This window comes from Ovis canadensis, chromosome 3 (assembly GCF_042477335.2).
Source record: "Ovis canadensis isolate MfBH-ARS-UI-01 breed Bighorn chromosome 3, ARS-UI_OviCan_v2, whole genome shotgun sequence".
Classification (NCBI taxonomy): Eukaryota; Metazoa; Chordata; class Mammalia; order Artiodactyla; family Bovidae; genus Ovis; species Ovis canadensis.
In genome coordinates this window covers 130,780,466-130,801,915 of record NC_091247.1, presented here as the reverse complement: position 1 = coordinate 130,801,915, position 21,450 = coordinate 130,780,466, and positions in this window count along the sequence as shown.

Here is a 21,450-nt window from a genome sequence, read left to right as displayed (position 1 = left end):
TTGATTTGCATTTCTCAAGTAATGAGTGATGTTGACCATCTTTTCATGTGTTTGTTAGCCATCTGTATGTTTTTGGAGAAATGTCTGTTCAGTTCTTTGGCCCACTTTTTGATTGGGTCATTTATTTTTCTGGTGTTGAGTGGCATGAGCTGCTTGTATATTTTGGAGATTAATTCTTTGCCGGTTGTTTTGTTTACTATTATCTTCTCCCATTCTGATGGCTGCCTTTTCACCTTACTTATAGTGAAAGCTCATTATTTTTTAAAACTAAATCTTCTCTTTTAGGTAACAGCATTCTTCCCCAACTGGCTTAAAATTAAATCATCTCTAAGATAGATTTCGGAGAAGACAGGAAGTCTAGATGTCTTATGAATATGTCAGTTTTTCAAGCCACAGTTAATGGGTTGGCTAGAGGTAGGAAGGACAGGAGAGAAGAGGAGGTTCTTAGCAGAGTATCTTTTGTGCCGCTGTTTCTAGTAGCAATAAAGACAGCAGAAAGAAACTATGACGATAATAAAGAAGAGAAGCTATTTATTCCTGATCTTAAGTACTGTTCTACTTGGAGTGAGCAACTATTTTCTCCCTTTTTCCAGGTTCTTTCCTTAGTGCTTTCTCTCTTCCACTAGCTTCTTTCCATGGAAGAAGGGGGAGGCAAAGGAGGAGGAGGAGACAGAAGAGTAAATCCTCACTGGTGAGAGTGGACCAAGAATCACACTTCACATGGTTTGCTTCACTCAGATTCCACTTGGCTTTTGGGGATATGCCTGTCGTCAGGCCTTCCTCATCTGCTCTGCTTCTGTTCACCAGGTCAGAGCTCCTTGCCCCACAGGGGCAGACTGGGATCTTCCTTGTGGTCATGTGGGTTATAGTGATGCTCTGAAATGCCATAGGTAGCCTCCTGGTCTGGATTTGAGAAAGGAGGTGGCAGCAGCAGTTTAATCCTCCTAGTTTGCTTTGGGCTTCCCTGGGGACTCAGACAGTAAAGAGTCTGCCTGCAGTGTGGGAGACCTGGGTTCAATCCCTGTGTTGGGAAGATCCCCTGGAGAAGGAAATGGCAACCCACTACAGTATTCTTGCCTGGAGAATCCCATGGCCATGGGATCGCAGAGTCGGACACAACTGAGTGACTTCAATTTCCCTGGTGGCTCAGACGGTAAAGAAGCTGCCTGCAATGTGGGAGACCCTGGTTCAATCCCTGGGTTGGGAAGATACCCTAGAGAAGGGAATGGCTACCTACTTCAGTACTCTTGCCTGCAGAATTCCATAGACAGAGGAGCCTGGCAGGCTACAGTCCATGGGGCTGCACAGAGTCGGACATGAGTGAGTGACTAACACTTCAACACTTGTGCTGAACTTACTGGTCTAACTTTGTAGGGCTGCTCATTTATCTCTGGCTCCTGGTTCAAAATTCAGAAGAAGAGTTGATTAGATGTTTCCAGATTCTGAAATGGCCTTTTTATTGATGCTATTACTACTAAGACAGCAGGATATTTGGTACCTCAAAAAGAATAAGTTGATAAAATTTGGTTCCCTTAAAGACTCTAATACAATTTTAAGAAGACTAAAAAAAATGTTATTTCAATTTTCTCCTGTGACTGCAATAACCAAATGGGAAGACTTCCAAGCCTCACTTTTGGGGACACATAAATCAAAGGCAGTAATAAAAAAGTGGAAAATTTCGTAAGTTTTGCAGCTTGACAATATTGCTTTAAAAACTGCAAATCTTTGACACATTATGGTTTAAGAATGTGCTTTCACATGTCTAATTGCTAGCTGATAGAAAGACATGAATGTGCTTTGAATGCAGAGTTTCCACCTGTCTAACTGATTGCTTCAATGTGTATTTGCTAATAATGACTTTTATTTTAAAAAATGAACATTTAAAATGAAGATATGAAAGTATGTCTTTCTTTTTTTTCCCTGAAGTCTATAATATGGTTGTATTTTCAAAACACCTAATCCCATATTCCTCAGCATAGATCGGTCTCCCTGGTCAGGCACTCTCACAGCATCCTCTGCTCCTGATTTATAGCTGCTGTTGCAGGAGCAGTTAAGAAGTTACTGTTGCAATCATGGTTGATAGACAATATCCCTCCATAGGCTGTAGACTCTACAAATAGAGGGATCACATTTGTTTTGTTCATTGTCATATTTCTGTTGTCCAGCTTAGAGCCCAGTACATGACAAGTGGATTGACGTCAACCAAAAACAATATGTTATATATGCAATGCACATGTTGATATTATTAATAGAACCAGCTGGGTTTAAGCCAGACATTAAGAAATTTTCAAGTTTGGAGAACTTAATTCTTTTATGCTTACACTATTGATAGGTAAGGATTTACTACTGCCATTTTGTTAACTGTTTTCTGACAGTTTCGTACATTCTTGTTCTTTGCTGCGTTTTTTGCTGTCTTCCTTTTTGAGTTGATGACTTTCTGTGGCTGTATGCTCCGATTTCTTTATCATAAATTTTTGTGTATCTACCACAAGGATTTTTCTGTGATCTCTATGAAACTTACATAAAATATCTCCCAATATTCTATTTTAAACTGATAATGACTTTAGTGGCACTCAGAAACTTTTACTTCTCCTCACTCCCATGCGTGCACACGTGCAAAATTGCTTCAGTCATGTTTGACTGTTTGTGACCCTGTGGACTATAGCCTACCAGTGGCTCTTCTGTCCATAAGATTCTCCAGGCAAGAATATTGGGGCAGGTTGCCATTTCCTTCTCCAGGGGATCTTCTCAACCCAGGAATCAAACTCTCATCTCTTATGCCTTCTGTATTGGCAGGCAGGGTTTTACCACTAGCGCCACCTGGGAAGCCCCCCTCCTTACACCCACCCCTTACATTTTAGGTTATTGATGTTATAATTTACACCTTTTTATATTTGTATCCAACAATACATTATTGTAGTGATGGCTATTTTAACACATTTTTTTTTTAACTTTTAAACTAGAGCTGTGATTTACATGCTATTACAATATCAGAAAATCCGACTTTATATATTTATTTTTACCGAAGACTTTTACACATACACTTTTTTCACGTTTTGTCTCTTTATTATTCACTTTTGGCTGCGCTGGGTCTTCACTGCTGGGCTGTGGGCTTTTCTCTAGCTGCAGTGAGCACGAGTCGCTCTCTAGTTGCAGTACGCAGGCTTCTCTCTGTCATGCTTCTCTTGTTCTGGAGCACGGGCTCTAGGGCACGTGGACTCAGGAGCTACAAATCCTAGGCTCTCGATTACAGGCTCTATAGTTGTGGCGCAGAGTCTGATACAACTGAGCATGCACACACACACACACACACACACACACACACACACACACACAGGCTTAGTTCCACTGGCATGTGGAGTCTTTCCAGATCAGGGATCAAACCTTGGTTTCTTGCATTACAGGTGGACTACTTACCACTGAGCCTCCAGAGAAGCCCTCCGCTCACATTTTTATGATGCTAGTTAGAATTCTTTACTTCAGCTGGCTGTTGAGGTCTCTAGTCAGACATGGCTACTCCCCTTGCTCTGAGGTCACAGAGGAGGTGCCATGGCTGGGCTCCTCAGCCAGACAGACTGGCTGTCCAGACACCAGAGCTGGGTGGAACCTCAGATTATGCTCCATGGTTAGACGGGGTCACTGGCTGGACTCCTTGCCTGGGCAAGGTTGCAGACTGTGTCCAACGAATAAGAAGGCCACATGCTGCTGGGTGGGCTGGTAGAAGGGGCTCCGTGGCTGGGCGGTACTGCAGGCTGGGCTCTGAGGTTGCTCATGGTCCCTGGTTATACAAGGCCAGAGACTATGCTCAACAGCAGGGCACAGTTGCTGGCTTGGCTCCCAGCTCAAGTGGCCCTTCACTCCTAGGCACTTGTGGCCCACACTTCCCAGAGGGCAGAACTGGAGGCTAAGCTCAGCACTGGAGTGGAAGTTCAAATTTGCTCCCTAACTTGCACAGACAATGCTAGGGGGAATGTAAATTGATACAGCTGCCATGGGAAACAGTATAGTTTCCAGAAAGGATAAAAAAATAGAACTACCATATGACCCAACAATTCCACTTCTATACACCAAAGGAAATATCCTGAAGCGAGATCTGCATCCTAATGTTCATTGGAGTATTATTTACAACGCCAAGGCTTAGAAATAACCTTTGTGTCTGTAAATGGGTGAATGAATGAAGAAAATGCAGTATGTATGTGTGAGTGTACACACACACAGGAATATCATTCAACCACGAGAAAGAAGGAAATCCGGCAGTTTGCAACAACATGAATCTTGAGGGCATTATGCTACGTGAAATAAGTCAGACAGAAAAAACACCCTGTATGATCTTGCTTATAATACAAAATCTTAAAAAATAAAAAACCCAAAGACCCAAACTAGTAGGAACAGAAATTAGATTACTGGGGGCAGGAGTGGGGGCAGTGGAGATGAATGCTTAACAGTCAAGGGGTACAAACTTCCAGGTATAAGATAAACTCTGAGGATCTAATACAAACTGTGGTGACTATAGTTACCAAATACTGTATTGGATCCTTGAAAGCTGCTAAAAGGTCTCATCACAAAAAATAAACAATAGGTAACTACGTGAAGTAATGTACATGTTCACTTCACTATACACACATATATCAAATCATCACATCGTATACCTTCAACTTACACAAAGTTATATGTCAATTATATTTCAATAAACCTGGGAAGGAAACAAATTTGCAAGAGTATAAAACAGTGCCATTCTTCTCACCACATTTTTATTTTTGTTTTGGATAACATGTTTACTTTTCATAGTAATAGATAAATTATGCCAACCACAAAATATCCAAGTAATGCTTGTAGCAAAGTGTCTGGAACATAGCAAGTGCTCAATTACTTACTTATTAGTATCATCATTAATAAAATTAGTACTGTATGCCCATTGCATTTACAACACAAATGTGAAAACCTTCCATCTAAATAGTACTCAAAGCTTCATATTTTTCCAGTCTTACCTCTAACCCTCTCTCCTGCTCTACGCCACAACCACAGAAAATTGAGATTCCTCTGGACACCAAATCTATGTGACTTTCTCACCTTTGCGTATGACCTTTGCTCTGCCTGCAAGACTCTCCTTTTTCAAGTCTCCTTAGCACACTTAGCTCCTGCTTCAAAGTTTCCACCTAGGAGTTCATCTCAATCTCATGGTGCTTTGTCCACAATACTTGTAGCACACTTCACTTTGTGTTTTTATCTTAACGACTTTTACCTCTTCCAAGCCTTTACAAGTGCTTATTATGACAATGTGTGAATACAAATTGTTTGCTTTTAAATATAATATGGACTTTTCATGTAGTGCTGTAAAGTTGTTTCAGTTTTCTTTTTCAGGATGGTAGGGCTTTATATATTAAGAATGATTACTGACATTGTTAAATCTAGGGATCCTATCACCTGCCAAACCTCACCAGGTGTAGCTGTGCCATTATTTTTGTGTTTTCCAACATTTGCTGCTTTCTTAAACACACAGAAAAGTTAATTGGAACAGCTTTTCTCACACACTGACCAGGACAAGTAGTCACTCTCTAGGTCCCCTGGCAGAAGGCTTTTATTGACTCTCAGCCCAAATTCTTAGAGAAGGTCACAGCCTTTAGGACATAGCCTATCTGCCTAGGCAAGATGGGGCTTGCTTTTATACAGTATGGTAGAGAAGGGGAAAAGTTCAGAAAGAATTAAATGGTGCATGAGGTATATTTCTTTCTTAGTGGTTATGAATTCCTTAATCTCAATTCAAGTTTACTGAGTCTTTCTTAGGCATAGTTGGAGATATTGAAAGCCACAAAGTTGCTAAGTGTTATATAATAGGATCCTTAACATAGAGTATATTGCTAGCCTTGCAAAGAGGGAGGTCTCACTTCTCTTCTTGGTAACATCTAGTTGAAATTGATATTGCAAGTAGAGGAGTAAGGGTACCAATTAGGCAATATTTATGGTCTACGTTACTATTAACAATTGTCCCGGTTTATCCAGAACTGAATATGGGACTGTCATTGCTAAAAACTGGAAAAATACTGGGCAAATTGGAAAGATTGGCCTTTTTTGATGATTTGTTTATGTCACGTTTACAGAGTTTCAGCAATCAGGAGTACACTGTTTTATTCCTAATACATCTGAGTTCTATCATTGAAACAGAGTAAATGAGAAGCTATTGTTAAGAGCCGGGTTTTAATGAACAATATCTATACTTACTTATACTTTGCTTCTTAAGAGCTGCACAATGCTTAGTGGCCTTGATAATGAAACCAAATGCTGCATCTATCCCCCAGTTCAACCATTTATTTGTTGAGTACCCTTGGGTAATTTATTTAATCTCTCTGTGCTTCAGGTTCCTCATGTGTAAAGTTTCTAATTCTACAACCAATATTATTGACTTGCTATTGAGGATTAAACTGGGTAACATATAGCCTTAAAATAGTGTTTATTATTGTTATTGCTGTTATCATTTTAACTGCTATCACTACAATTGCTCAGTTGCTATGTCATGTCTTTGCAATCCCATGGATTGTAGCATGCCAGGCTTCCCTGTCCTTCACTATCTACTGAAATTTGCTCAAACTCATGGCCATTGAGTCTGTGATGCCATCCAGCCATCTCATCCTCTGGCATCCCCCTCTCCTCTTGCTCCCCGTCCTTCCCAGCATTAGGGTCTTTTTGAATGAGTTGGCACTTCACATCAGGTGGGCAAAGAATTGGGACTTCAGCTTCAGCATTTTCTATTATTAATCAGCTATTAATTAGATATTCAGTTCTTTGATTTCCTTATCTGTAAAATGAAGCTAATATCTTGTATGGTTGATGTGAGGGTTAAAAGGGAAAGGATAATATATGAAAAGTACTTATCACAGTAGCAGAAATTAAGCTCTCAAGATTTTACTTGGTGTCGTTATTACTATTATCAAAAGTGTTATTATTTTCATTATTGTTAGTCTGCCTTATTCTAGTTCCAAAGGTAGAACACAGCACTTCCAATCAAATGCTTTGGGTTCTTGGGAATTTTTCCATTCTCCAAATTAATATTTCTTGTCATGTTTCCTTTATGTTTTGCCTTCAGCAACTAATAAACTATCTCATAATGACATCCTTCTCAGATGCTCATAGAGCTGGGACAAATTACTTGTCTTTCCCTATGCTGACTTAGCATCAAGTCACTGGATTGCTGTTTTATTTCTAGTGTGTGGTGGTCAGGGTCCTGGAGAAATTTCAGGCAAGTGACCATCTAGGGCAGATAACTGGCCTGTTTCTGCCATGCTCCCCCCAGACTTTTAGTTCTTAACAAGTCAAGGAGTGCTTAGCCTTACTTTTCCTCCTAAACCTCAAAAAACATGTTAGAGTAGGAATGCATATACATAAAATGTGTATTGGGAGAGGAATGAGAAACTGGAAATATTTTCTTAAACCAAACATGTCTGACTATTAACCAGGGCATGTGACATATTTGAGTTGAGGAAGGAAGACAGAGAAGGGAGAGGAGATGGAAATTGTAAACCAACTGGGAGAGCTTAGCTAAACCTTTAAGGCTCCCAGGAACACATTTTTAAGCATACATTCCAAGCCTGTAATGTGACTATAGACTCGTTATGTCTCAGTATGGCATAACAGGTCCTAGGCTTTGTAGCTCAGGAGGGGGAAAATCACAAAGGGTTGGTTTAAGTATTTAAGTTATGACACCAGGACTTACACAAATACCAATCAATCTTAAAACGAACTTGATATCTTCAGTCCTATGAACATGGTAAGCATATTCAGGCTTTAAAGTCTCCAAAAAGGCGTGGTATTGAGTAAGGAATGTCGATCCTCACATGAACTCATTATACAGTAGAAGGATTTAAAAGGAGTTCTATTTGTCAGAAAATGTGTGAACTTGCCAAAGGGAGATATCAAATACTTTCTGGTGGCCCAAGTCCTGGTTCTGACAAATGTGTTTGGATGCTCAATTCATTGACATCCTATGGTTAGATTTGGTGGGCTCTTGCACAACACCAAAGGACTGCAGCCAATGTGTGCAATGGGATCTGTTTTATACCATTTCTATCCATTTCTGTAATTCAGCCTTATACAGAGTGACCAAAAAAAAAAAGAAGAAGAAGAAGAAGAAAGAAAGAAAATAAAAATGAAATAAAGGCCCTGAAGGGGAAGATGATTAGTGGAATTCATTGTGAGTTAAGAGAGTTACTGTTTTCAGGGTGTGTTCAGGAAAAAAGTGAAAAAGTGAAAGTCTTAGTTACTCAGTGTTGTCCAGCTTTTTGAGATTGCATGGACTGTAGCCTGCAAGGTTCCTCTATCCATGGAATTTTCCAGGCAAGAATACTAGAGTGGGTTGCCATTCCCTTCTCCAGGGGATCTCTGTTCAAGGATTTAAACCCAGGTCTCCTGAATTGCAGATTCTTTACCATACGAGTCAGTAAAGCATGATAAAATGAGTACATGCACTAGGCAGGCACAGAAAACATGGGTTTCTGCTTTTGGCGACCCATGTGAGAACAGGTCAAGCTGTGCTGCCTCAGGGCCTCCTCCATTATATCACTTTCCAGTGTGCCTGTGCTTCCTTTTCTTTTGATATCTCTGGGGCCTTACCATGTTTCTGTATTACAGAACTAATGCTATTTTATAATAACTCAACTAGACCTCCACAACAAAACATTTCTCAAGAAATTTCTCTTGCTATGATTCACTAGATATGGCTGCTTGTAGTATTTTTCTAAGATCCTCAGATTAGTTTTTTTTCACAGTATGATTGGCCATGTTTAATGTCCCAGTGCATCACTATTTCATTCTTCCCAGAAGAAATGGAGTAGCCATCATAGTAAACAAAAGAGTCTGAAATGCAGTACTTGGATGCAGTCTCAAAAATGACAGAATGATCTCTGTTTGTCTCCAAGGCAAGTCATTCAGTATCACGGTAATTCAAGTGTATGCCTGGACCAGTAATGCTGAAGAAGCTGAAGTTGAACGGTTCTACGAAGACCTACAAGACCTTTTAGAACTAACACCCCCAAAAGATGTCCTTTTCATTATAGGGGACTGGAATGCAAAAGTAGGAAGTCAAGAAACACCAGGAGAAACAGTCAAATTTGGCCTAGGAGTACACAGTGAAGCAGGGAAAAGGCTAATAGAGTTATGCCAAGGGAATGCACTGGTCATAGCAAACACCCTCTTCCAACAACCCAAGAGAACTCTACACATGGACATCACCAGATGGCCAACACTGAAATCAGATTGATTATATTCTTTGCAGCTAAAGATGGAGAAGCTCTATATAGACAGCAAAAGCAAGACCAGGAGCTGACTGTCGCTCAGATCATGAACCCCTTACTGCCAAATTCAGACTTAAATTGAAGAAAGTGTGAAAACCACTAGACCATTCAGGTATGACCTAAATCAAATCGCTTATGATTATAGAGTGAAAGTGAGAATTAGATTCAATGGACTAGATTTGATAGAGTACCTGATGAAATATGGACAGAGGTTCATGACCTTGTACAGGAGACAGGATCAAGACCATCTCCAAGAAATAGAAATGCAAAAAAGCAAAATGGCTGTTTTAGGAGGCCTTACAAATAGCTGTGAAAAGAATAGAAGCAAAAAGCAAAAGAGAAAAGGAAAGATATAACCATTTGAATGCAGACTTCCAAAGAATAGCAAGGAGAGATAAGAAAGCCTTCCTCAGTGATCAGTGCAAAGAAATAGAGGAAAACAATAGAATGGGAAAGATGAGATCTCTTCAAGAAAATTAGAGATACCAAGGGAACATTTCATGCAAAGATGGGCTCGATAAAGGACAGAAATGGTATGGACCTAACAGAAGCAGAAGATATTAAGAAGTGGTAGCAAGATTACACAGGAGAACTGTACAAAAAAGATCTTCACGACCCAGATAATCATGATGGTGTTATCACTACCTAGGCCAGACATCCTGGAATGTGAAGTCAAGTGGGCCTTAGGAAGCATCACTACGAACAAAGCTAGTGGAGGTGATGGAATGCCAATTGAGCTATTTCAAATCCTAACAGATGATGCTGTGAAAGTGCTGCACTCAATATGCCAGCAAGTTTAGAAAACTCAGCAGTGGCCACAGGACTGGAAAAGGTCAGTTTTCATTCCAATCCCAAAGAAAGGTATGCCAAAGAATACTCAAACTACTGCACAATTGCACTCATCTCACACGCTAGTAAAGTAATACTCAAAATTCTCCAAGCCAGGCTTCAGTAATACATGAACCATGAACTTCCAGATGTTCAAGCTGGTTTTAGAAAAGGCAGAGGAACCAGAGTTCAAACTGCCAACATCTGCTGGATCATCAAAAAAGCAAGAGAGTTCCAGAAAAACATTTATTTCTGCTTTATTGACGATGCTAAAGCCTTTGACTGTGTGCATCACAATAAACTGTGGAAAATTCTTCAAGAGATGGGAATGCCAGATCACCTGACCTGCCTCTTGAGAAATCTGTATGAAGGTCAAGAAGCAATAGTTATAACTGGACATGGAACAACAGACTGGTTCCGAATAGGAAAAGGAGTATGTCAAGGCTGTATATTGTCACTCTGCTTATTTAACTTATATGCAGAGTACATCATGAGAAATGCTGGACTGGATGAAGCACAAAGTGGAACCAAACTTGCTGGGAGAAATATCAATAACTTCAGATATGCAGATGATACCACCCTTATGGCAGAAAGTGAAGAAGAACTAAATAGCCTCTTGATGAAAGTGAAAGAGGAAAGTAAGAATGCTGGCTTAAAGCTCAACATTCAGAAAACTAAGATCATGGCATCTGGTCCCATCACTTCACAGCAAATAGATGGGGAAACAATGGAAACTATGAGAGGCTTTATTTTGGGAGGCTCCAAAATCACTGCAGATGGTGACTGCAGCCATGAAATTAAAAGACACTTACTCCTTGGCAGGAAAGTTATGACCAACCTAGACAGCATATTGAAAAGCAGAGACATTACTTTGTCAATAAATGTCCATTTAGTCAAGGCTATGGTTTTTCCAGTAGTCATGGGATGTAAGAGTTGGACTATAAAGAAAGCTGAGCACTGAAGAACTGATGCTTTTGAACTGTGGTGTTGGAGAAGACTCTTGAGTCCCTTGGACTGCAAGGAGATACAACCAGTCCTTCCTAAAGGAGATCAGTCCTGAGTATTCTTTGGAAGGAGTGATGTTGAAGCTGAAACTCCAATACTTTGGCCACCTGATGTGAAGAGCTGACTCATTTGAAAAGACCCTGATGCTGGGAAAGATTGAAGGTGGTGGGAGAAGCGGAAGGCAGAGGATGAGATGGTTGGGTGGCATCACCAACTCAATGGACGTGAGTTTGGGTAAACTCTGGGAGTTGGTGATGGACAGGGAGGCCTGGCATGCTGCAGCTCATGGAGTCGCAAAGAGTTGGACACTACTGAGTGACTGAACTGAACTGAACCAATGGACCAAATCAGATGTGAAAACCAGGTCAATGGGAACATCATCAAGTAATATTTTAAAATTATTTCATGTCTTTTGTAATATACTCAATACTCACTCTTCATGTCATTGATCAATATTTATTATGTCCTTACTATGTTCTCAGGCACTGATAGTGGCTAATTGCATTAAAAAAAAAAACGGTTGCTTAGTCATGTCCAAATCTTTGTGACCCCATGAGCTGTAACCCACAGGGTTCCTTCAGTTCATGGAATTCTCTAGGCGAGAATAATGGAGTGGGTTGCCCTTCCTTTCTCCAGGAGATCTTCCCAACCCAGGGATCGAACCCACATCTCCTGCATTTCAGGTGAATTCTTTACCATCTGAGCCACGAGGGAAGTCGCTTAGTCATGTCCAGCTAATTATATATTACTAAGCAATTTATTATATGTAATATTCCTTGAAGAAAAATAAATGCTACATTCTTATTTCCTTTATGAGTCAGGTATTATGCTAAGTGTTTTACACACATTATTTCTAATCTTCTTAAAAATCTCTGCAGGAATTTTTACCCCTTTTTTTAATATAAATGAGACCTTGAGACTCATAAGCACTGAGTGACACAGCTAAAGGCATAAATCTAGACACAAATCTAGTTATCCCAGACCTAGACTGATGCCATTGCTCACCTTTTCTTGTGGTTATGGGTTGTCTGCCAAATTGTACTGGAAAGTCTTCACAGTCAGATATACCTTGAAATTTCACTGCCTAATATGGAGTTTTCCATGATTTAGTCTTTCAATATATTTTTACTCGGCTTTGATTTAATAAAGATTGTAGTTATTGATTTCAGGCAATGAATCAGCAAGGTTTAGACAAGGAATGGAGCCAGAAAAAAGCCACAGGAAAGAAGACAAACTGGAAATAAAATCTATGTGCAAAAGAAGAGAAGATCTAGACACAGGTGATCACTGTGATTCTAGAATTTGAAAATTCTCATTAGCTAAGAAAATTTTCCAAGAAGAAATCAAACATTCATAAAGTGACTTGGATTCTTTCTTCCTTCTGCTCTCCCTCCATTCTTTCTATTCTTCCTTCCACATCAATTCATTACTGATATGCAAGGTTCTGTGTAAGATGCTGAGATTACAGTGATGAATCCTAAAAGACACACATGTAAGGAGACAATTATAAAATATAATGAATCCTTTACAAGGTCCTAAGAGAGCAAAAATCATAGTTGAAAATTGCCAAGGCAGAGAATTAAGTAAAGAGAACTAAGCAAATTATGCATCTGTATAAAAAATTTTAATTATATGTATTTTATGTATATATATGTATATAATGAAGATACACATGCACAGTATTTGCCTTAAGAAAGACAGTTTCTTGAGAGTATGGATGATGTATTATATTTAACATTTTAAAATTTTCCACTGAACTTGTCTTATCCCTGATAATTGATCCTTTCTAAATACCTAAATCACTTTCTTTGGTGCACTCCTAAGCTGACATTTTCTTATTCCTTTCAATTTTATTCTGAGTTTTGAATTTTTTATTTATGCTGAAAGTCTACTCAAGACTTCTAGCAACCACAATACTTATACAATGTCTATTGTTTTTCAGTTTTGAAAGTATTATCACATAAGTAACTTTTTCCCTTTGAATAGTCTGTGTTCTCACTTTTCAGGTGACTAGACAGAGGTCATGGAAGGTTCTGTGACTTCCTGATGGTCACTCAGCTGGGAAAGGGAAGTTTAAATCCTGGACTTACAAGTCCAGAGCCCGTCACATTTCATTGACTCGACAAGAAAGAATTTAAAGTGAGACCCTCACATTTCATAAGTCCAAATATTTTCTTTCCACAATAACAGAATAACATAGCAGTGTGACAGGCTTTATAGACAGTCAGACCTGGAACCACTATTTACCAACTGTGAGTCTTTGACAGATTTATAATTATTCATACATTTCTCAGATTATTAATCTAAGTTTCAGGCTCTTCATATTTTTAAGTGAATAACAACTACCTCTGAAATGTTGTTCCACAGAAGGCATGAGATCACACGAGGGGCTAGCCCACGCCAAGCCCCCCAAGATGGAAGGCATTACTATTATCAGAGCAGCAGCCCATGAGAGTTAAGGCAGTACACGAAGGATGAACAGTACATATTTAAATGGCTCAAGGAGGCATCAAGGAAGAGATGGATATTAAATTGGTCTTTAGAGGAAAATAAGCTTTAGGTTGTGGCTTCCCAGGTGGCACTAGTGGTAAGGAACCCAGCTGCCAGTTCAGGAGACTAAGAGACATGGGTTTGATCCCTGGATTGGGAAGATCCCCTGGAGAAGGGCATGGCAACCCACTCCAGATTTCTTGCCTGGAGAATCCTATGGACAGAAGAGCCTGGTGGACTACAGTCCATAGCATCGCAAAGAGTTGGACATCACTTAAATGACTTTAGCATGCATGCAGACAAGCTTTAGGTTGATCAACAAAGAGAATTCCAGACAGAGGGGTAGAACAAAGAGAGACAGGAAAGAGAATGCTGAAAATCACTGAAAAGTTATATGACCAGTCGGTCCAGGGAATATTTATATTGAGGAATCAAGACATTAAAGCAAAACAGAGAAAGAAAGTTAATTGAAGGGGACTTGGATTCCACATTGAGAAAACATGACTTTCGATTTTCCTTCTCCCAACTTCTGAAGCAAGGGCTAACACAATGGAAATGATGTTTGTGGGAAACAGCTCTAAATCTTAGTGTATGTTGGATAAGAAGAGTTAGAAACAGGAACTAGAACACAGGTTATTGCAATCTCTAGTACAGATGTGAGGTGATCAGGTTAGCCCAGTAAGAAAGCAGATAAAATGTCTTCTGGTGTGTCTTCTCAGGGGTCCCACAGAACTTCAAAATCAACATTTCCAAGCCACTTTAAATATAACTTTCATTCTCTATTCTCTCTCCCCTATTCTCTCTTCACCAAGAATTTTGACACCTCAATCTAGAAATTACCCTTAAATTTGTATTATTCCATCATGTTAACCATTCAGTCATAAAATCCTTCAGTTCTGCTTTGTAAACCTCCTCTCATTCAACCTCATGGCCACTGCCGATGTTCACTGAGCGTCTACACTACAATAAGGCACCAGAATACAGTGGTGTACATATGGTTCACAGCCTAGCACAGATACTGAGTGGCAGATATTGAGTGGATATTGTGGGTTTGATCACTGCTACAATGAAGTGCAAAGTTCTACTGTCTATCACACAGCCATAAATCCTAAGCTGAAGGGTCAATAAAGGTTTTTCTGCAGAAGCGATATTGAAACTGAAACCTAAAGGATGAAAAGAAGCTGGTGATAGAAGAACAGTGAAAATTCCAGAAAGAAAGAATAACATCTGCAATGATTCTGAGTTAGTCAAGCACACGGTATATGTGGAGAGAAACAGGCAGTTTCATGGAACTAATAGGTGGCTTGTTCTCTGTGTCTTTTGCTGAACTGTAAACCATTTTCCTATTTTTTTTTATTATACCTTCTCTCTTGGACTACTCTCATCAGGATTTCATCATGCTGCTAGTGTGACCTTTCTAAAATGTAAAACTGATTATGCTACAAATTCCACAATGGTTCCCCACAGTCTACTTAGTAAAGGTCAAAACCCTGCAATGTTGATGGGATCCTTCCTTTGGCCTTCCACCACCTCCAACCATAAGCAATAATGATACTATATCTGTCAAGAAAACTCATGCCTCTCTACCTCCTTATATCTTTGCCAAAGGCTATCATCCCAACCTAGAATACTTTTGTCTGCTTAGAAAACTCCTACTCATCCTTTAACGGAACTCATATGCCACATTTTCTAAACCAGAGGTCGGTAAACTATAGCTGATGAGCCATAATCCAAGAGTCTATCAATCAATGGGTGACCCATGAGCTAAAACTGTTTTTCATAGTTTTGTGAAACTGAAATAAAGTGAGAAGAAGAATATTTTGTGATGCGAAAGTTATATCAAGTTCAAACATCAGTGGCCACAAATGCAGTCTTGCTGGAACATAGCCACGCTCATTTGTTTCCACACTGTCTATGGCTGCTCAATAAGTAATGACTGATTAAGCAAATGAATGAATGTGAATGGAGTCATGACCATGGAAAGTGAGAATGAATGTGGATAGTACTGAGCACTAAACTGATATTTCATATTCACGTCAACTCAGTGATGCACATATTTGTACTCAGTTCAGTTCAATTCAGCCACTCAGTTGTGTCTGACTCTTTGTGACCCTGTGAACTGCAGCACACCAGGCTTCCCTGTCCAGCACCAACTCCCAGAGCTTATTCCATCTCATGTCTATAGAGTCAGTGATGCTTAGCTGAATTTTAAAAATACAGTAAAACTAGTAATCATTTTCATTCAAATGCTAGAAAATATGAGATGTTCGACTACCCAGGAGGGCACTATATTAATATTAAGGTCTTAGAAATTCCAGTAAATAAGTCTGAACTTGTATTAACTTGAGGACCATTTCCTAGTTTTTAAAAGAGCAATTCTGGGTAGTATATTCACATTTGCTAATGCCTTTATATGCTCTTGGGCCAACTTCTCTTTTCATCTTTTCTTGCCATTGACTTATTTGCCTTCTGCAAATGAGGCTGCATTTAACTTGGTTGAAAAGCAAGAATAGATATTACCACAATAAAATAAATTAAAAACCATTCTTGCACTTAAAAGAAACAAATACACAGACACACACATACACACAGGAGGCCACCGAGTATGCAGAGGGGATATTTTCTCAACATATTTTAGCAACATTGTATTGTTAATACAATGAAAAGCCCAGCTTTCACCTAGGGATATGTTTATTTCTGAGATTTAGAGTAGGTTGGTCATCTTCATTCAAATGTTGGAATGGGATCTTCAGAAATCTATATCCATGAAGGATTTGTGAAGCTGCCTGGGACTGAATTTATTCTGAGCAAAAAGACAGTCTAGGGAACAAGTTTAGTACAGTAGCAGAGTTCCAATGGTCATAGAGGAGAGGTGACTGAAAATAGCAAAGGTCTCTGCTCTTTCTAATTGCCTAGCAGATCTGTCCCCTGGACTCTCGTTTAGCCCCTATGTGGTTGTTGTTAGGTCGTTTTGTCTTGACAAGATCCTTCTGTGACCCCATGGACTATAGCCCTCCAGGCTCCTCTGTCCATGGGATTTCCCAGGAAGAATACTGGAAAGGGTTGCCATTTCCTTCTGCAAAGGGATCTCTCTGAACCAGGGATCGACGCTGGGTCTCCTGCATTGGCGAGCGGATTCTTTACCACTGAGCCATCAGGGAAGCCTCAATACATGAATGTTAAATGTGAAAGGACAGTTTCTCAGGATCTGGTATAACACTGACCCATAGCAGCATTGCTTTAAGTCCTCTTCAACACAGTAGTGGGAGCAGGGAAAGGAGAAAGACCTTCTCTCTCACTTGGCAGCCATGAGTTTAAGACAGATCTCTGCTTCAGTGTCAGGGACAGGCACAGGCTGTGACCCAGACCACAAACAGAGGCACCTGCAGCACAGTTCTGTGGGAAGAAGGCTGTGCCCCATACACGTGTCGGCAAAGACTCTACACTGGGGTCTATGGGAACACATAAGAAGGGTGTCCAAACTGGGAAGGTCAGAAGTTTCCTAGAGGATGACGTAGCTAATTGAGACCTAAACAAAGGAGTTGGAGGTGGAAGGAAATCTACTACAAAGGCTTGGCTGTGATGAAGATCATGGCCTATCTGGAGAACTGCAACTCATTTAATTCTAACCACAACCCTATGAAGTGGGTACAGTTATCATCTCCATTCACAAATGAGCAACTGAGGCAGAGAGAGGCTAAGTAACTTGCCTTAAGTAGCCTAGTTAGAAAGTGGCAGATCTGGGCAGTCTGACTCCCAGGTGTGTCATCCTAACCTCCGCTGTATAATATTACTGAACATAATTACATAACATTAATTGCACCATATATCATGTCACACACCATAAGTACTTTCTATGTATTATCTAATCTAAGCATGTCCCAGTTACATCTTGCTTCCTACCACAACTTAGTAATGTACATCAACAACAGTCATTTATTTTGCTTATGAATCCTCAATTTGGCCTGCGTTCTCTGAGGAGAATTTATCTCTGCCTCCCCCCCAGTGTTAGCTCAACTGAGTTCTGAAAAATCTGTTTTCAGGATGGTGCACCGACATGCTGGGAAGTTAGAGTCAGCCAAGGCTGAAGGCAGGAGCCTAGGGCTGCTTCACTACGTGCCTCTGTGTGGCCTGGGCATCCTCAGAGCTCATGACAGGGTTTCAAGGTCAATAATTCCAAGACAGAGTCAAGTGGAAATGGTGTTGGATTCTATGATGCACCTCAAGTCACATTGCATCATTTCCACCATTTTCCATAAAGAAATCATAAAAGCCTGCCCAAGTTCAAACGGAGGAGAAGTAGACTCCACCTCTGCATGGCAGGCTCTAGAAGTACTAGGTGAGCCAAACAGTTCATTTGGGTTTTTCCATAACATCTAATGGAAAAACCTGAACAAACTTTTTGGCCAAGTGGATACATGTAAGCTCGAGAATATTGTTGCAACCATTTGGGGAAAATAAATTAGTATGTAATATCTGATTTAATCTTCATAATACACCTGTAATGTGGCTCTTACTGTCTTAACTTTGAAGATGAAAACTGAGGCTCAGAGAGATTAAGTAACTGGACTACCACTACATAGCTGGTAAATGGTGGCAGAAAGCTTATTTATGATTCAGAACTCCATGCATTGTCCCATTTTCAACTTTAGGTGTTACCTCTGAGATTTGGAACATGTTGGTCATTTTTATTCAAATGCTGGAGTGGGATCTTCAAAAATCTATATCCATGAAGGATTTGTGAAGCCCCCTAGGGATATCCTTGGGACGATATCCTGGGGATACCCCCTTGTAAATCCCTGTGGGATTTAATTTATTCTGAGCAAAAAGAGCGTCTAGGGAACAAGCTTAGTACAGTAGCAGAGTTCCAATGGTCATAGAGGAGAGGTGACTGAAAATAGCAAGGTCTTTGCTCTTTCTAATTGCCTAGCAGATCTGTCCCCTGAACTCTCATCTAGCCCCTATGTGGTTGTTGTTTAGTCATTTTGTCATGACAGGATTCTTTTGTGACCCCCAGGGACTATATGTAGCCCTCCAGGCTCCTCTGTCCATGGGATTTCCCAGGAAGAATACTGGAGTAGGTTGCCATTTCCTTCTGCAAGGGGATCTCCCTGAACCAGAAATCAACACCGTGTCTCCTGCACTGACGAGCAGAACCCTTCCTAACCACTGCTTTCTCAATAAAATTATTTCTTTTCTATAATGTTTCAAGATATTTTGCATGTATCTGTTATTTCATGCATCTTACTGATGTATATGGAAAGGTAAGGTTTCAGAATATGCTATTAAAGCACATGAACTTCAGAGCCACACTTGGATTCAAACCTCAGCCCTGACACTTCTCACCAGCTATTGAACCACAGGTGGTCACTTGGTTTCTCTGTTTCCTCATCTCCAAAATAAGGATAATAATAAAGCACCTTCCTATACAAGTTCTAAAGAATAAATGAGATAACTGTAAACTGCTTAGAACTGAGCCTGGTACATAGTAAATGCTATATGCTGCTGCTAAGTCGCTTCAGTCGTGTCCGACTCTGTGTGACCCCAGAGACAGCAGCCCACCAGGCTTCCCCGTCCCCGGGACTCTCCAGGCAAGAACTGGAGTGCGTTGCCATTTCCTTCTCCAAGGAATGAAAGGGGAAAGTGAAAGTGAAGTCTCTCAGTTGTGTCTGACTCCCAGCGACCTCATGGACTGCAGCCTACCAGGCTCCTCCGTCCGTGGGATTCGTCAGGCAAGAGTACTGGAGTGGGTTGCCATTGCCCTCTCCGAAATGCTATATAAGTGTTAACTATTATTCTGGATTTAATTATTTGACTGTTTGCTTCTTCTGTGAGATGGTCAGCTTTCAAGAGCAAGCTCCATCTTATTTTCCTTTTTACTCCAATGTTTAGTCCAGGAACTCAATATGCACTAACTGTATTAGATAAAGAGAATTTTGAAGGGTTTTCCTGGTGGCTCAGATAGTAAAGAATCTGCCTGCAATTCAGGAGACCTGGGTTTGAGCCCCGGGTTGGGAAGATACCCTGGAGAAGGGGATTGCTACCCACTCCAGCATTCTTGCCTGGAGAATTCCATGGACAGAGGAGCCTGGTGGACAGAGGAGCCTCTTTGCAACCCCTGCAGTCTGTGGGGTTGCAAAGAGTCGGACACGACTGAGCAATTTTGCCATCTGACTTGTTCTGTTCAATGAGTCCTTGAATCTGAATAAATGCTTTCTTCCAAAGTCTTCTTTAGGACAAAAGCATCTGTAGAAGTAAACCAGATGTTATCAAAATTTCAATCACAAAAGCATAGGTCAGCCATATATTTAAAATTATTCTTATATTCTATACCTTTGGGCCTGCTCTAGTGGCTCAGTAGCAAAGAATCCACTTGCCAAGCATGAGACTCAGGATTGATCCCTGGGTTGGGAAGATCCCCTGGAGGAAGATATGGCAACTCACTCTGGTATCCTTGCCTGGAGAATCCCATGAACAGAGGAGCCTGGGGGGTACAGTCTACGGGATTGCAAAGAATCAGACAAGACTTAGCAACAGACAGACTTTATATCACTTACATTTACCACTTTGGTCACAGTTCTTTTTAATAACTGGAAGAGATGATAGAAATCATCACTAGCATCTCCCTTATTTTGTAAATAAAGAAGCTGAATATCAGAGAGGTTAACTATTTTTTTCACTGATAGTCAGTTCAGTTCAGTTGCTTAGTCATGTCTGACTCTTTGCAACCCCATGGACTGCAGCACTCCAGGCTTCCCTGTCCATCACCAACTTCTGGAGCTTACTCAGACTCATGTCCATCGAGTTTGTGATGCCATCCAACCATCTCATCCTTTGTTGTCCCCTTCTCCTCCCGCCTTCAATCTTTCCCAGCATCAGGGTCTTTTCCAGTGAATCAGTTCTTCGCATCAGGTGGCCAAAGTATTGGAGTTTCAGCTTCAGCATCTGTCCTTCCAATGAATATTCAGGACTGATTTCCTTTAGAGTTGACTGGTTTGATCTCCTTGTAGTCCATTTTCATTGATAAATTATTGATAAATTTCAGACTAAATCCAGGACATCTACTATCCTTATTTGCTTCATTTCTTCCATTCACTTTACTTAAAGAGAAAAAGATATTAATGTAATGATTAAGAAACTCAATAACTCATTAGTTAATTAATCAAAATAGTTTTGAGTGCTCACTGTATGTAGGCGCTATGCTAGGTTCTGGCAATATGAAATGAGTGAGTCATGGTCATGGTTCTCAAAGATACACATGTTAAAGGAGACAGATGTGAGGACAAATCAGCTCCATGATGCAGGAAAAGTCCATCCTAGCCCATGACTACTGATATTAATACAATGTACTTCTGGAGAGAAAAAGTAAACCTAAATTCTAAGAGAGTGATCCGAGTAGTTACTTGAAAGAGGTAACATTTGAGCTGTGTCTTGAAAAATGAAGAGTCTTGCACTCAAGGGTGGAATTCTAGACAACAGAAACAACAGCTCAATCATAAAACACTCATTTTAAAACCACTGTGGGCCAAGACCCATGCTGTGTACTAGAGTGCAAGAGAGAGCAAAAGCATCAGGTCTTTGCTTGTGTGCCTCCTCCATTCTATTGAGAATTCTAAGGGTTAGCTACAGGGGATTTGCCTTTTTAAAGTACAATACAAATAAAGTCTTTGTTAAGGGTATTTAATTCAGGTCTAGAGAGCGCAAAAGAGGAGCAGGGCTACTTCCTGAGGAAGTGAGACTGAAGTTAAAGCCTAGAGGATGATAGGAGAATTAACTGCCCTAAGTGGATTATGGGGTAGGAAAACATTAAGAGACAATACCACAGTCTAATGGCCCTGAGGCA